General features: G+C 48.7%; 2 long non-coding RNA genes across 2 annotated transcripts in view; both read left to right on the top strand.

The window, feature by feature from the left end:
- LOC144098283 (uncharacterized) overlaps window positions 1-18,050 on the top strand; it is an 854,931-nt gene that overhangs the window by 20,745 nt on the left and 816,136 nt on the right. The window lies entirely within an intron of this gene.
- LOC144098277 (uncharacterized) overlaps window positions 5,214-18,050 on the top strand; it is a 156,809-nt gene continuing 143,972 nt past the window's right edge. The window contains exon 1 of the long non-coding RNA XR_013307158.1: window positions 5,214-5,403. This is a non-coding gene — a long non-coding RNA (uncharacterized LOC144098277). The remainder of the gene's footprint in view (window positions 5,404-18,050) is intronic.

Below are 18,050 nucleotides of genomic sequence, written 5' to 3'. Positions count from 1 at the left end.
CATTCCTTTCTTCTAGTTTTCATCCCTCTCTTAGCTTTGCTCTTTTAGGTCGATTTTATGGTTAGCCCTCATCCTCTTTTAGGCCGTGTTCTTTGTTGGCTAGCACAACATCTTTTTAGGCCGTGTTCTTCGTTGGCTTTCATCGCTCGCTTTTAGGCTGTTAATTGTTTTCGCATTCCAACCACCCTTTCATCCCATTCTCAGTATGCATGTCTTCACGCCGTTTACCGCGATTTTAATGTCTGTTTCGCGTTTTTTTTTTACCTTTTGCTTTTCTTTGTTCTTTTTATCCCTGTCATCGCCGGCCGCACAGGGCTGCCGGTGTGTGTAGATAGTTCTTTTTTTTTTTTTTGCCAAGAGTTCTTATTGCGCCCCTTCCACCGCCCCCTGTCCCCTTCGCTGCCACGTCTTGATTTCGGTTTGAATGGGGGTGTGCCTGATGTTTGGACAACCGGAGTGGGTCGGGCACCCATATGTCTTTTGGTTCTGCATGGTGTGGATTCAAAAAATGCGCCTGCGCACTGCCCCTGCTTTCTTGCTTGTGTTTTTTGGCTTTGAATTGCGCATGCGCCCTGTAATCACTGCTGTCTTGAGTCACTGTACAAAAACGTGCCGATCGCCTTCCTTTGATATTGAAGTTGTTAGCTCAGCGCACTGCGTGTCTCGTCTTTCCTTCGTCTGTCGTCTGCCAGCGCTACAATGTTCAGACTGTCAAACCAACAAGCCCAGCAACACATCCTGCTCACGCAAAGTAATTGCCCTGGTTTCTGATAATGCGAGCAATATGCAGGCAGCATGCAATAAAGTTGTTTACAAATTTCCGCACATTGCAACCATTAGTTGCTCAGCACATGGGCTGAACCTGCTCCTCAACGACCTCATGCGCCTAAATGTATTGTAAGAGGTCCACGAAACGTCCAGAAAAATAATCGGATATGTGAAAAACACTCGCGTAGTTGCTGCTACGCTCCAACAAAAGCAGGAGTCAAGGTGCGGGAAAGGCAATTTCACAACACTCAAACTGCCTAGCAAGACAAGATGGGGTGGCTTCACCCTGTCAATACAAAGCCTTCTCAACAACAAGGAGGCACTGCAGCGGACTGTAATCATGGGAGAACTCGGGGTGAACAAATGGATACGGCAGGCAGTCTTGGACGAGGACGTGTTTTGGATGCAATTGCGATGCTGCTTAGATCTGGTGACACCAGTCTCCTCGGCGATTACTACGCTTGAATCTGACAAGGCCTTGTTGTCGGACGTGTACAAAGTGTTCCAGTCTATTAAAACGCAAGTCGTGGCGTGGCTGGGAACTAGCGCATTGACGCAGGAAGAAAGGGCTCAAGTAATGCACGTGATCAACGAGAGTGAGGAGTTCTGTGTACGACCCACCCACATCACTGCCAACCTCCCAGACCCAAGGTATGGCGGCAAAAGCCCAGGTGGCGCGCAGGTTGCAGTCACGTTCGACTGGATTTCCGGCCAGGCAGTGCACCGATCGCTGGACGTCCGGAAACTACTCTCTAACGTCGCAGAATACAGAGCCTGCAAGGGAATTTCGTCAAGAAAAGGAGTTTGGGATTCTGCGAAACACTTGGATCCATCCACATGGTGGCAAGGACTCTGCTCCAGTCAACCCTTGAACCCCCTCGCCTGTCGCGTACTCCACATTCCCCCATCTTCTGCGGCATGTGAACGGAACTGGTCTGAGTTTGGTAATGTGCGCACTAAACTGCGCAACAGCCTCACAGGGGAGCGAGTGCAAAAACTTGTATACGTGCGTACTAATCTAAATGCCAGGAAGGATTTGTCCGCTGCACAGCGAAGCATGGGCCTGTCTGCATGGTGGAAATCAGTCGGACACGGACTCAGATTGGTATGTCTATGACGATCGGTCAGAACGTCCTGTTGCGAAATTCCGCGTAGATGTTCAACCAGAAATCTCGGTTGGGACTTTTGGCGTGCAAAAATATAAGAATTATATTCGTTTCAATGTTCAAGAAATAAACATGTTGTTCATTGTACAACTCTTTGCGTAATGTTTTTTTTTTCGTTTTTTTTTCTGAAAAAAAGAAAAAAAAACAAGTTTTTTTCAAGCGCCTCAAAATTTCATGAACTTTTACGTCGCTATCACAGACCCGGCCATCTTTCGCACGCACGCCTTCGTCCACGTATACACACCGCCGCGTTTGTTCCCCGCCTCTCTCTATCGCTTCGCGCTCCGCCATCACGCGTCCGCTGGTACAAAAGGTTCGTTCGAAACCGGGTGCCTCTCTGCTTCCGGGCATGTGCTATGCAAGCCCCCTCAACTTCCTGCCGTTCGCACGGCGCGGAGTTAGCGGCATATATCTCGAGGGCGCAGCTGCTGTCCCATGCTGCACGGCGCACGTGCGAGGCGCGCTGGGCGAGTCGAGCGCACACATCCCTGCGCGAGTGCTCCCTTTACGCAGACTTGCGGAGCACCTGCCCAAGCGGAAGCGCTTTGCCCATGGTCGCCGCGGCGCGCTAACGAAGCGTGCTTGGCGGGTCCCCGCGCGACCGAGGTCGAGCAGCGGCGACTTCTGCGATCAGGCAACGTTCGTATGCGAACGTGTACCGTACCGGCGCGCGTACAACTCGGCTTGGATTCAGATCGACCCGCTGCTCGTACCTATCTCGTTCTGACCAACCGTGACGTAAAAGGGGCGACAGTGGAAAGCAAAAAGCAGGGAGGCTAAGGGTGACGCTGCTTAATGCCCGGCTGTCTTATATGCACTCCTCGGGAGGAGTGCGAAGAGGGATCGATAGAAGAGCGCCCCGCTCAGGGACGGTAAGCGGAAACATGTGACGAAGCAGTGACCCTTCGGCCGAAGCTGCGGTCCCTTGGCTTCCATGATGGAATTCGCATACAGCGCTGCCTCGAGAGTTATTCGCTCAGTGTCTGCAGAGCAGGCCAACTGATCCACTCCGCATCTGCACTGATCGCGTTTGCCAGCCGCCGGTTTTCAGCTGGGGAGGAGAGGTTGGCGGGAAGGTTGACCTGCGTGAAGTCGCACGCCAGCCGTGGCCGATTACTGACACGATAAGGTACGGGAGGACAGAACACGTTAAGGATATAGTTGCGAGAACCGTCTACTTCGGGCATTTTGATGCTGCGGAGTGCGCTCAGATGTTCTTGGCAATTTCAGAAATATAATCATCTTCTAAAATTTCTCGCACCTATTATGCAGGAAGTTTTTTTTTTGTAATTTTGAAGGTCATTATCAAATGACAGAGTTAAAGCATTGAAAAATTTTACATGGTACTACGCAGCACCTCTACTGAGACTTTTCTACAAGGCCTCAGCCTAACTTGTACCTATGAAGAAAGCAATTTTATGGGACATCTTTCAAACGCGAGCAGTTGTTTTTTATGCGGATCATAATATTAATTTAATAATAAACCTAACTTATAGCATCCCGCCCCCTTCTAATGGGCGTCATAGCTTAGCGCATCTCAAGATATACAGCCGAAGCTTCAATCTGAAGCATTTTCTACGTATTCGGCCATTTATTTTTCTTCCGTGCAACACCGAAGACAGCGCACATGCGTGAGGTTTTTATGTGGTGAAGTAATTAAAAATTCCCTCTATAGATCTTAAGGCAACTTCTCGCCGTAAATTTTCGCTATTTCCCAAAGTTGGCAGCAACAGTAGCGCCCGTAAGTGCAGGAGTCCAGCTCTCGAGATCAAGTTTTTCAGCTTCGATGTTTTGCAGATCCGTTATTACGGATCATCAAGCCGTGACACAATATTACTTGGTAAATCGAAAATACTGATAATCTATTCTTTGCATGATATCATCTGAAATGCTCTAACCTGTATAAAAAGGCACAATTTACGTGTCCAGAAAACTGGTACACTGTATTCTAAGATAATCACATGCGGCTGTCTTGTGGCGATCAGCGGTCAGGCCATGAACACTTATTGGGTGATCCATGCATGAGCATCGCAGCCCAAAAAAGCCTTTAAACGATGCCTACATGCACTAAACGGTGCAAGATATATTGGGGCTAATTTTGAACACATTTTTTTTTTTTTTTACTGGGAGGCACGGCCTAGCTCGCCGTGAGCTTCTACTTCTTCAGAGGAAAAGTAGCAGTGACAGGCAGCGATTCCGAGAGATCGCATCAAGCGCCGAAGAGGCAGAAAAAACTGCCACCCCAGTTAGTGAATATATGACTTTGGACTGAATGTTAAATCCACAGACGCTCCTGGTCATGTCGAAGAGCGGGCATACTCCGAAGTCTGCTTGACGCCGTCTTCTGGCTGCGACTTTGAGTTCTCGATGTCTAAAGATGTCAAAAAGACGCAAGTTTCAGTCCTACTGGCTTCAACGATATAAGTGGCATGTTTATTTATGTTCAAAAGGGGGAATTTTGTGAAACTTGCGTGGTTTTTCGCGCTAAAACTGAAGCTGGTACAGGTGCTCAGCAAGCGTGCAAAAGACTCGTGACCACTCCATTAGAAAATGGAAACATGCGATTGAAAATTTCGAAAACAATTCGGGGACAGGTTACGACAAGAGGGCTGCTATTGAAGCGCAAATCTTCCTTGGTGTGATGAGGGGTAAAGTGGATAGTGTCATCTAGTATAGTAAAGGACATGTGTGAGCTAGGACAGCAAGGCGAATCTGTGTCCATTCGTCGAGACTATGTATATCGTGCTGTTCGAAAGACGAGAGCTCGCTCTCGGGGGCGACAAGGGTACCCTTAAAGAGCCAATGAAAAACGACGGCAACTTCAGGGCGCTTCTATGCTGCTTAGCAAATGGAGGGGACACCGTGTTGTCTGATCACTTTGGAGCAGCTAGAAACAAAGCGATCTACTCAAGTCCACATGCACAAAATGAGACCATTTCCATTATTGGAAAGCTAATCCACGATAAAATAGTCAGAGAGTTTAACAAAGCAAAGTTTTTTTCCATGCTAGCAGACGAAACATCAGACGTAACTCAAACAGAACAATTTTCATTGTGCATGCGATACGTTGACCCCAACACTCTGTGCACTCAAGAGAATTTCTTGTCCTTTGTAGCTGTGGAAGAAGTTCTGGCTTAGCTCATAGGCTGAAAAGTGAGCTTGTTATGCAGCTGAGAGGCATAAAAGGCCGAGGCTGCGACTGCGCGGCGGTGGCGAGAGGAGCATTCCGTGGAGTGCAGGCGATCATTCGCAAGGATTTTCCAACTGCATTGTACACGCACTGCTAATCGCCTCCCTCAGTCGCTGCCTGAGCGGCGCCCCGGATGTTAGACATTCAACGTGTCTTCGGCGCAATCAAGGAATTTCGCGGTTTCTTCAGGGGATCGCCTAAAAAAGCTGCAGTCCTGAAGAGGCACCTTCAGAACGCCGCGATATCCTTCTGCCGCTTACAGCGGTGTTGTGAAAAGAGGTGGGTCCAACGCCTCCAGGCGGTCTCACTGTTCAGTGAAGCATTGCCCAAAATAGTAGGGAAAAGCTCATGGAAGCATCCGCGAGCGCTTCCACCGCGTCTGCTCTCCACCATCGAGTATGCTCTTTCAACTTGCTCTTATGTCTTACTGACACTTTCTTAAGCTTAACACATCATTTGGCCGAGTGCTTGCAGAGCACTCTGTTGACATGAAGGTCGCTTTAGACTACCTAGATCTCGCTTTCATTAAGCTGGAAGGAATAGCAGTTAATTGCGAGGCGGAGTTTCACAAAACTTTTTCCAGTATGTCCCAAGACAGCGGCTGATTCTGGCGAAAACTGTGAAATGCCGCGAGTAGTCGGCGCGCAGAATAATCGGGCTGATTACTCTTCGACTTCAACGGAGGAATACTATCAAAATACTTTATTCACGACAGTTTGCTTCACTCGTAGTGCACCGACTGTCGTCTCTCAAAGCTTTACTTACAAGTGCACAAGAGCTTATAGTCAAAGGTCTGGCCGCCAGGGACATGATGTGCAAGGCAGAGAGTGGCAATATTTTCTAAACTCTAAGCTTCCCTGTGTGCTGGAACGAATCGAAACAGTTGAGTGAGCTCTTCAGTCTATTAAAACCAACTGAATCTTCGTTAAAGTGATGTTTGTGTGCGAACGCCCTCACGCGGCTCTATTCATGTTTTTAATGATTAGCGGCAAGGTCTTTGTGCTTTGTATGGTAGTAGCTATAGTTCTAGTCCACCTTGCTACTAGTCACTACATTTGCTGCAAGCGAATTACCACCCGTGAATCATTTTGAACTTATGTTTACTCTTATACATTCAGTAATAAACCATTCAAATGCCTCGGCAAATGGTTTACCAATACTGTCAGTAATTTATGGGGTGTTTTTAGTGCGAAGTTCAATGGCTTTGTTCAATGCACATCAAACTCTGTCCCCATCATGTGCTTTCTTGTTATTCTCAACTGAAATTAATAGCGGCTAACCTAGTTCAACTACTGTTTGTATCAGCTGCCATTTGTCTATCTTTCTTTCATGAACTCGAGCAAAATTCTTTAGAACCATCGCGCTCTTTCTAAGTAATTTTGGACAACGAGATACAAAAGTTCATGCAGTTTTTGAACTATTTAGTTGCGAATAAAAAAAAAGAGCTCAGTCGCATGTAATGCCGTCAGCCTGCTCCAGAAGTGGTCCGAAATAGCCCATAAATGGCTCTAAGCCTGCTCCAAATCGGTGAGCACGATGTCATGTACATCTTACCACCGCTGCACTTACAATGGGTCTGCATCGCAGAAAGTGGCAGGGATCGCGTCAGCTGCGCGTGAACGTGGCTCGTGATTGGCTGACGCCTTGGGTTGTAGCAACTGTGGCGATTGACCAGCGCACAGTTAGTCGAGGATGAGAAATCCGCGGGGTGCAGCCGTCGCTTGGGCTGCAGCGACGGTGCACCACGGCCGTCTTTTGTGGCGGCCGCTGAGAGGAATGCATCGTGCACAGTCTGTTGAACCTTGAGCGAGGGAGGGGGTTCCAGAATTGCCGCAATGGAAGCATTCCACTGCAGCTGCCAAAGGGGCTACGCGTCACTCCTCGCGGAGCAGCGCTGCGCCACGCTCTCTCGACGCCGCAGTTCATCTTATGGTTTCGGCCATTCTGGGCGACGTCAGAGGGGTTCCGGACGCACTCATGCTTAGTTGCTCTCGTTTCGCTGCACATCTTCGATTGTATACTGGTGGCTGAACGAAGTCGCCTGTCATCCGGAGCAGCGGCAGGGAGGCCGTGTTTATCGTTTAAACGTGATAAATCATAATCGTAGTAATCATGCATCCGCAGCAGCCGTCTAACTGCGTCCTACTACGTCAGGGAAAAGGCTTCTACCATAGCTGTCACATTAAACCGGTACTGTGCCACCTCATTCCCTTCCTAAGCTTCCTAATCTGATCTGCCCACCTAGCTTTCTGCCGCCCCCTGCTACGCTTGCATTCTCTTGGAATTCAGTCCGTTATTCTTGAGGACCATCGGTTATCTTGCCTTCGCATTACATGTCCTGCCCAAGCCCATTTCTTCCTCCTGATTTTGACTAGGATGCCATTAACCTGCGTTTGTTCCCTCACCTACTCTGACCTCTTCCTGTCCCTTGACGTTACACTTATCGTTTCTCTTTCCATAGCTCGCTGCGTGGACCTCACATTAAGTTCAACCCTTCTCGTTTAGCCTCCACGTTTCAGGCCCATAGGCGAGTACCGGTAAGATACAGCTGTTATATATTGCGAGACCATGACGTGCTTGACTGCTTAAAGAGTATATAGCGCAGTATACGCTTCGTTAAAGGAAACATTTTTATTTCACTCGACGTTTCGATCGGAGGACCGATCTTTTTCAAGAGTGACTTGTTTTCTGTGGTGTTTTCCCTTTTTATAGAGGTTGAACACACAACAGGTGAGCGAGAAACGGAGTGCAGAAATAAGTGGACAGAAGGAAAAATATAAGTAAAAATGTGGTGAAGAAACACTTGTACTTTTCTTGGTATCATGTGATCAGTGTACATAATTAGTATCATATATATACAGGGTGTCCCAGCTAACTTTAGCCAGGGTTTTAAAATACATTGAGGCACTCTAAGACCACGTGACCAAATGCATGCTGTTGGCTATTGTATGTAGTAAGTCACACTATTTTTTTTTGTATTGTGCTTAATTGTAACATTAGCCAATATTAATTAACCAACTTAGCAAGGAACGAAGATAGGCGAAAAAAGCCCGATTAAAAAGTTGTAGAGCAGACCGCGAAACGTCCAACTGAACAGTTTCTAACTTTCCATATATTACGTATCGGCTTTTTTTTTTTTCGCACATTGCAAATGCCCGCGAAACACACACAAAAAAAAATACTACGTGACATGCCCGCTTGCGCGCCGCGATTGCAGTGCTCACAAACGTTCTGTGTAGGAACGAACAGATCATTCAGCCCGGTGTGCTTCCGCTTAAAAGGTGACAGGGCAGTGACGCAGCAGCTGGCTGCGACAAGCAGACACAGTCCTTATCGCTTGCGCTCGCGTAAATCGCACAGCCGGCGCCTGCGTCGCAGCCCTGTCACCTTTTTAAGCAGCAGCACGCCGCGCTAAATGATCTGTTCGTTCCTACACAGAACGTATGAGAACAACGCAATCGCGGCGCGCAAGCGGGCTTGTCACGTGGAATTTTTTGCATTTCGCGGACATTTGCAATGAGCGAAAAAAAGCCGATAAGTGATAGATGGGTGGTTAAAAACTGTTAAATTGAACGTTTCGCGGGCCGTTATACAACTTTGTCATTAAACTTTTTCGCCTATCTTCATTGCTTGCGAAGTTGGTTAATTAATTTCAACTAATTATGCAATTAAGCACGATGCAAAAATAGTGTGAGTTGCTCCATACAATAGCCAGAAACGCATTTGGTCGCGTCGTCTTAAAGTGCCGCAGCATATATAGTTTTAAACTCTGGCTAAAGTTAGCTGGGACGCCCTGTACATGCAGTCACCAGAAATAGAAAAAGTTTTAAACTCTGGCTAATGTTAGCTGGGACGCCCTGTATATGCAGTCACCAGAAATAGAAAAAAACATAACATGATTTAATTTACGACGTTTCGGTTCTCTCTCTCTCGCGCGCACGCGCACACGCACGCACGCACGCACGCACGCGCACACACACATATATTTTTAACTCTTGATTCGGATCTGCGGGCACTACTTTCCCTGAATAGCTGTATTTCTTCACTACTTTCAGCGTCTCGCTACCTGTCGTCAACTGCTGTTGCCTTTCGACACTGTTGAACGCTACTTAGGTTTTCTGCGAATTAATTTTTAGGTCCGCCGTTGTGCTTTGTCTGTTTAGATCATGGATCATGCTTTGCGATTGGTCCTGTCATCAGCGGATAGCAGATTAGGGAGGTGATATCCATTAACTCTTATCGTCACTGGCGTCACTCGCATTAATATATGCCGCAGAAGGCATCTTTGTACTGCAACGAGCATTTCTTCTCTTAATTCCTGGCGGGCTTCGCTGAAGGGCGTGTAAGCCACTATCGTAAAACTGTCGACGCGCGAAGGTTCACGGGAAATACGGCAATGAGTGCTGCTGAGGCCTGTCTTCGCGTCGCTTTGTTTACGCGTGCTCGTCGGGCTTTCGCGTGCAAAGCGGTCGTCTCTCCTTGGGCTGGTATCAGCCGCGGGAACGGAATAACGTCGCGACTGCGGGGAAAGCTGCTGCGAAGTGCTTCAGGTGAAAGACCTCTTATGAAAGCCTAGCTTTTGATAATCTGTCGCAGTTTGTGGAGCCGCTGGCGCACACCAGACTCCAGGATTTGCGTTGACATCCTGTGGACGCTATATGCTGGTGGTTAGCGGCAATTCGTACGTGCGCTTTTTTGGCCTCGTATGTAGAAGCTGCCTGGAAATGGACGACGCCTGCGAGCTTCGTCATTGCCCTCGGCGGCCGGCCTACAGCAACGGTGCATAGGCAGGGCGCAAAGCCAAGTGGATCGATGAGTAGCGCCGAAGGACTGTGCGGTAAGCTAGTGCTACGTGAGGAATGCAAGGCCGGCGGGTCGATCTTTTCACTGTATTTTCCCGACATTTGCACTCCAATACCTCCCGCTTGTTTACATTCCATTGGAGCCCGGTCTGATACGTTGCACGACGGCAGCTGGAACATTTAGCTGGGCTAGGTGGCGCATGCTCAGCGCGTGGCAACAGCGCAGGAGACGATAGAAAGGCTGGTGCGCTGTGAGAACCCGTCGAGCATGGACCATATATGCTCGCAAGTGGCCAACGGAATTATCTCTCTATGCTCCTGATAGCGCCATTCGGAGCACACGTTACGATGCTTGCTGCGTAGATGCAATGCTGTCGCTGTGTGTGCGCTAAGGAAATAACTATGGCCGATGCAAACGCATGGCAGACCGACGTGCGTAGAGGTTCGCAAAGGCAACCGGGAAAGCACGACATAAGCTCGATGTGACAGCTTCCACAGCTTCTAATGGGGTCGCATTTCAAGCAAAAAAGGTGATAGGTGCCCCTGTGAATTTCCTTTCATTGCGCTGCTGCCCCTCTTAGGTTTCGCCTGCTGAATGTGCCGGCGTTTATTCCTCACCACGCAGTCGTCATGTGGTCAATGATCTTGTCGTGCACAGTGGCCTGATGGCGACGAAAGAGACTTTTAATGAGGAAGAACGAGAAAAGCGCTTTCTCCAGAAAGACAGAGAGGTGTACGCAATTGCTAATCTGGCTAATTGCTTTTTTACAATCCACAAATTCGTCTGCCATCACGTGGGCCTTACCGAAACACCTGGGCGAAAGGCTGACCATACTGCCGACGTGAATAGATGCACATTTGGTTCAGTGAAATGGCTGACCCACTGGAGTCAGTAAAGCAGCTGAATGGGCTAGTTGGTTTTGCATCTTGGTGAAAAAACAGCGCACAAGCAGACACAGACAGAAAGAAGGGGACAAGCGCTTGTCCCCTTCTTTCTGTCTGTGTCTGCTTGTGCGCTGTTTTTTCACCACTGGAGTCGTTGCGGGGCAGACTGCTTCGATCGCGAAAAGCGCTGGCTGCGGCTTCCCTCTCTCACTCACTCCTGACTTTCTTCCCCACTCCGACACGTGCCTTTCTTTTTCCTCTGTTTTGTTTCCTCACCGATGCGCGCCGCGGTGAACGGGCGCCCTTATAGCACCTCGTCGAGCCAGTATTGATTTTTCGGACCGTAAAGCGAGCGGGCTGAGATCCTTGGACTAACAGCTTTCACACTTTTTCCACCTCCGCTGCACCTCTGCCCCCGTTCGTACTCGGCTCTCTCTTTAAACTCAGTTCCTCGCCCCATCCCAGCCAAACTCCAAACTTTTTTTTCGTTTTCACTCTCTTCTTGTTGCAGCCACTTTCATACTTTCCTGGGTTGTTCCACTGGCGAAGAGGGGGAAGACAGATGGGCTGCGTCACGTCGTTCGGCGCTGGTGACGTCACGCCCCCTCCCCCACTGTGGTGCAGCGGTGCAGCTGCTGGCGCCGCTCTCAACGTTGAACCGTGCAGCGTCGCGGGTAGTGCGAGGCGCGCTCGGACGGCAAATTCGGTGCGGGGCAGAAAAGCAGCGCCAGGCATGGGCGTCTCTGATCATGCCTCGCAAACTGCGCGAAACGTGCAGCTAGCGCCGACGCGTTTGCTGCGCCGTTTCCCAGCGAAGCGGACGCAGCCTTGGAAGAGCGGCAAGGGTTATAACCCACTAAGTTTGATTTCCCGTATACGGCGGAGCCTGCTCGCTGCACGGATTTAGCGGCGACAGCTTCACTGGCACGTGACGAGGGCGCAGCGGGCCTGGCAAGCAGCCTAAATAGAGCGTCGGCGCCTCTCGTTCTCGCAGTGCTTCCTCAGCGTGCAGCCCTCGAGCAAAGCTGCCCCCGGTCAACAACACTTCAATCGGCAGTTCTACGCCTGCGATCCATGACGGCGCTCCTAGCGACCTACGTCACGGCGTGGTTCGCGAGCGCGTCACTTCCGCTGGGCCTGATTGTTGCCGAGTTTGTGGTCCGCGTTCGGGCTTGCTACGTGCGAGTGAATGCAACTCAGCGCCGCTCTGAACGCCGGCGTTCGTCAGGTACACGCACACACAAACAAGCCGTCTTTGTAATGGATCGATGTGCATGAAAAAATAAAAATAAAAAAAACAACTTTTTTTTGGGGGGGGGGGGGTTACTACATTTTTAAAGAAGAAACTGCGATAGTATTTCGGTTGCCTACTTTGGTGTCTATGATGAGTATACCTAATATTCTTGTGCTTTTCCCGCCATAACTCCGGTTGGAAACGGATCCATTGTCCTTATATGATGTGCATGAGTCATCATCTTCTAGAATGTTCGAGTACCTTCCATTAGATTATCTCACAAGGTTATAGTAATCAACGAGCTAATCCACCTTAATCCACGAACTAATCCCGGCTAATTCATCTTAAGCCATTTTGGGTTGGGCTTACTTCTAAAATTTTGGGGGTTAGTTGGAATTTTTAGGAGTTGCCAACTTCCAAATTTTGAGGGTCTTCAAATTTTCAAACAATGCGGTGCCCTATGATTGGGCTACCTGATAGTGATAACGTCCCGACCCTCAATCGCATTCATAGATCGCGGGGAGTTCAGTACCACTAACTGCCCTGGCATGCATGGTGGCTGTTCCAATCACAGCCACCGGTGGGGCTTGTGAAACCGAGGTTGCTTTTCCCGAGCTCCCATATAGCTCATGCGCAGCGCCACGATGGCTGGCGATAATTGGATTGAATTTATTTGAATTAATTTCATTGCCACATTTCACGGGCCGGGGGTGGGGGGGGGGGGGTCACGTAGCTCACAGCCCGGTGGGCAGGTTGCCACGTGGCATGGTGGCCAGGTTCTGCCGACGCCGCAAGGCCGCGTGACCTGTATGCTTGCTATCTGTATGGTTCCTGTCGGGCCGCGTGACCCTGATGACATCATCTCGCAATTGACCGATCATTGAATTTCAAATTTGGTGGTGCTCTGATTTCTCAGTTCGGGTTATTTGTCCTCATCAGGGTCACGTGACGCCAATTCACCAGTCAGGAAATTAAGCTGTGGACATACCGGAAACTGTATGACGGCAGCCAAAATGCTACCACGTTAAAAAGAAAAGCTAGTTTTTAGGAAATGAAAGGCGCAGTAACAATTCGCACTACTCGGTGGACACCTCAACCGAGCCCTGGGGTAAAGGGGGCAAGGTGGCAGTGAAAGAAGAAAGAGGCGCAGTAGTAATTTTGACCTCCTGGAATAAGGACCACCACCCAAGCAAGGCAGGGGTGGAACCCTCCACTCTTTCCTAAAAACTATTCCAGTGCAGCGTATAATGTTTTCACCACCGCCTTCCACTGAAACACGGCCGCCGCGGCCGGGTTGTAAACCGGGCACTCCGGCTCACTAGCCGGGCGCCCTAACTACTGAGCCACCGCGGCGGGCGCATACTGAAGCGCTTTCGTTAACTCGCATTTGCCGCTTCCTTGCAGTAAAGTAAATCCAACGCTCCCGTCGCCAGTGCGACCAAAACGCAACCTGCGTGGTGTTGCACCCATCGAAGCTCTAGCGAGGCTTGTTTCTGTGCGGGTTAATTGCTGATGGCCGCCGAGTGTCGCTGGCTTCAGATATTCCCCTTACCGCCGTCTGGAGTCCACACGTTGCGGACATGTGTGCGAGAAAGTGGACTGCACTTGGCTTCACATCACATCGCCTGACAAACGCAGCGAGTGTAAAGAGAGCTCCCGAGAGGCAGCGGAGGTGGCGCCTATGTTTAGCAGTCACCACAGCAGTGCGCGCATCTTAAAAACAAGGGGGAGGATGCTTTCGGTTGGGTTGGCTGATTGTTTCGCTCCGGCCAAGGTTGCATTCTTCCCGAAATACCTGAGCCTCCTCGCTCGTGCAACTGCTGCGCATGCTAAGCTAAACAGGCGCCTCTTTCTGCGGTGGCAGCCGACGGCCGCATTTCTTCTGGGAGCATTGCGTCTCGCGGGCGTGACTCGGCGGAAACTTGGCCGGAGTTTCGCACTGTCTTCCATGCCTCTTTCGTTCTATCTACTTCCAGTCCCGCGAACCGAATGGTGCGTGATGCTTCCAGCGGGCCGCTCGCGTGATGATCTCCGGGTGATAGCCGCTTTGGGGCTCTAACAGCCCGTGAAAAATAAACCTTCTATTTGTCCGTGACAGAGTCGATCTCTTGTTTCGATATTTCGCCATTGAAAAAACTTCGCACGCTTTTCCATGCCTCGGCGAAAATTACAAGTACAGATCGGAATCTCGGCACACGCCGTGCATTTCTCGCAGCACATGGAAGGTCTATGGAAGGCGTCTGTCTTCTCAAGGTGGTTTTCCCTTGTATACTTTCAGCGTTAGGAACACGCCAAGGCGACTCTGGTACTTGTAGAGCGCTTAGCCTATAGCTGTGCTTACAGAAGAAAATGCTATCGCAAAAAAAAGTTGCAGAAATTAAACGATGGAACATATAGGTAAAAACACCAATACAAGTTGATTTGTAAGTGGTTTTTATCATTGTGCTGTTGCCATTTTTATCATTGGGTTTTTGCCATAGGTTCTACGAGAGGGCGGGGCGTCACGTGGTTTACTAGGGTGCCTCGATGCCCGCTCGCCTCCGCTTTCAGTGTGAGGACACTGCCCGCGACGGCAACATGTTGGTTCACACTCTCCCGTTCGGCTGCATAGAGCGCAATGCGGCGGCGGGCCGTTCGGAAGACAAAACTGCCACTACCGCGTGAAAATCCGCAAACCTGGTGTTCTAACAAGAAAGGGTGGTACCAGAGATGTTTCAAACAGTGAATCGGAGTTAGTTAAGCTAAAATATGTCATGTTTCGCAGCTCATCTGCTGAGAAATTCGGCGCCTTGCGAACATTCGTGACATTCTCACAGCGGTGGTAACATTTCCAGCGCTATCTGTACACCCGGATACTCTACATCTCGATGGCTTTTCCAACAGTCAGAATTGCTTATTTAGAGCTGGAGTTTCATAATCGCCAAGCACTGCCACTCGGGCAGTTCTAATGAGAATATCAAGCCTTCCTGTCTACGACAGTTTCGAGGATGTTTGGGCATTAACTTGCTGCTCTGTTGCTACTGCGACAAAGCAGTGGCAGTATATAAGAGATAAATATATGAAAGCATAACAACTGTCAGAAGATTTTGACATACACTGCTCACCTCGTGTTTGGGGTGTTGTTGACACAGACCATTGAACTGTGTAGGAGTCTCACTGTTTAATGGTAACACAAAATTTACTCACAGTATTTTATAATTTGTCTTGCTTTCAAGAAATGTGTGAAACGGTCACCTTTGTTGAATCTGCTACTGCGTGGTTTTCTTTCGTAGTCTACAATTAACTTGTGCGCGTATGTGATTCACTCTGCACAAGAGCGTGATAGCCATAACCACTGCTTATTCGCCGTGAAATTTTGACTTCAGTTTTGGGAAGGTTCAAGGCAATGCCAGCTCGTAATGACCAGCCTGTCCACTTCAACAAAACCAAATTAAAAGATATATTTTGTGTGTCGCTACTCCAAGCCTCCGCACTTTTCGCCATCGGAATACGGTGGCCATCAAATGCACCCACCATAGGAGTCTGTGTTGCTGAGTGAAACACAGCACGTAAATATCAGAACAGCAAGAATAATCCATTAAATTAGCCTCGATGGATTTCTCGCAGATAAATACCGCATTACGAAACTGGCTAACAGGGAATGGGCTACGGTAGTAAAGCGCGAAGTCTGGGAGTCGATCGGCATTGCCCCTCAATGTACTTAATAGCATGCAAGTTACTGCGTCCATTCCCCTGAACATCAGCATAGTGCGCTTATAACTGCGCAAGGAAAAAAAAAAGCACATATGTAGCTGCACACGCATTTATCACTTTGGGCCGGCAGGTTCACTCGCCCCCAAGGGATGCGTTCTTTTGGTTAATGCGATACAGCGCGAATAAAGACGGGGACGAAGCGAGACAAGACACCACAGCGCTTTAATGACGCGTTTTATTACATTTATTATTTACTTGAAAGAGTTTCTTAATATGACAGACGTAATTATTTGACCCGGGTAGAAAGAAGTCTGGTAAGTTCTTGCGCGGTCACGTGGCGGGCTTAGAATAGCGTACCTTAAGTGTGCTAAAAGCCAGATGCTTTTTCATTGCAACATGCATGTGTCATGTTCCATGATGCAGTCCATGATCGCGAAGTTTGTGTGGAAAGAAGCAGCCGCAGGCGTGCTACCAACAGACACGTGGCGAGATTGAGAGGGGGCGCGGCAATGAAAAGTGTTTTCGTTATTTATGCATGCGATATGTAACTAAATTTGGTGCAAATATGAAATTGCTACGCTAGTTGCGGTAATGCGTTTCATTTTTAGCTATACCTGGTGCAGTTCTTGGGTAATTATAATTAACACCTTCGTCAAGTTACCTCAAGGTCTTAAATAATTGAGTCGAAAGAGAGCAAATTTTTTTTATGCCAGCATGTTCACAAAGCGCTGTTCTGTATATGACGCTATTAGTTCCTTTTTTAGATGATCAGTACTTATGCATCCACAGCTACATGAAAACGTTTCTTACAAAATAACTAATATATAGTACTGCACGTGTAGGAAAAAAAAATCGAGAGATTTATTACGCGCCTCAATTTCTATTTTCATGCGTTAAGAAATTACGAAGGTGTGAGTGATGCCAATCGCAGGAAATGTGAAAGGTCAGAAAACGAACCTTAATGTTTATTCCCTCGTCTTTGGCCTCTTCGCTTGCGCTTTGGTCAAAGAAATGCGGCACTGAATTCAAAGAAAGCCTCAAAGAAATCAAAGAAATTTCCTCACGATTTTTGACGACCACACATTTAAAAAAAGTAATTTATAAATTTCTGCTGAATATTTTGCTATAATTTTTCGTCACGAAACAGAAGACCCCAGGGCTAAGAAAGAAAATAATTCCAAAAATAAAAAATTTCCACCAAATCGACCAGTTTAACAAGGGGAGAGAGAAGTCGGCCTGGCTGGTGCGTGATCCCGCGGCTAAAAAAAAGCGCTTAAGCGAGACACAGGAGATCGGGGACACGACGCTGCCCCCCCCCCCCCCCCCCCCCCCTTTCGCACAGCACGGCAGGTACGCATGTCAGCAGATGGTGAGCGCATGTCTGCTCCGCCAAAACAACGCCAGCACTTCCTCTCACTACTGTCCCGAAGTAAAATCATTCTGGCTAGAGCAGAGTGCCAAAAACTTCTTACTTTATTCAATGCCTAGCGTGGAAATCAACGGCAGAAACGGTTTCCGTTTACTACCTACCATACTTACAATACACAGTGGCGAACTATTTCTCTGAATACACCACACGTGGCCAACGCGAGCTCGCGTGCTTCGAGAAATTACTAAGTTGAAAGCATCAACCACTGCTGTGATTCGCAGAAACTGAAAACGCGCCTACAAGCCTTGAAAACCCGCACTCAGCACCTCTCCGCGATGCCACTCCCTGGCCTTTTGCCTACTGCGAGCCCGCTAGCGACTGCAGCGCCACCTCGTTTGTTTGCAAACATGCAGGAGGTGTATAGCCACGAGATAAGTAAAATTCGTCACGCGTGCTTCTGGGCAGGCATGCCCTGGAGCTTACTTTTTTTTCTCTTTCTTGACGACAGCAGCGGGGATGAGAGCTTGCCTTCCGCGAGTCTTTCTGCTCAACATGAGTCAAATCCTCTCCTCCTGTCCCTTCACCTCTTTCATTTCATTTCTCCATTATGTCGGCTATCCTTTATTTCCGCTGCCCCAGCTCAGGTGCTTCCGCATCGATGGCAGATACCGGGGCTAGGAGAAATCTTTTCCATCCTTTTTATAATTTTAATAAAACCACTTTCTACAACTAGCCCGGACCATTACATAATGAGAGGTCTACTGCCTTGGCCAGCGACTATGTAGTAAGGCGGCAAGCCAGCGTCTTTTGGCAACTGGAGCAGACAATTCTGCTGAAGCGAGAAAGGCGGCCTGTGTTGCTCCTACTCCCCTTAGTTGAGTTTATCGTGAATACTGGCATTGAAATGAAGCCGTAACCTGGAGTTGAATTTTTCAGGTTTCTT

Source organism: Amblyomma americanum, chromosome 7 (genome assembly GCF_052857255.1).
Source record: "Amblyomma americanum isolate KBUSLIRL-KWMA chromosome 7, ASM5285725v1, whole genome shotgun sequence".
Taxonomy (NCBI): Eukaryota; Metazoa; Arthropoda; class Arachnida; order Ixodida; family Ixodidae; genus Amblyomma; species Amblyomma americanum.
Note: the sequence above shows the minus strand (reverse complement) of the source record. Positions and strands in the feature narration are given on the sequence as shown.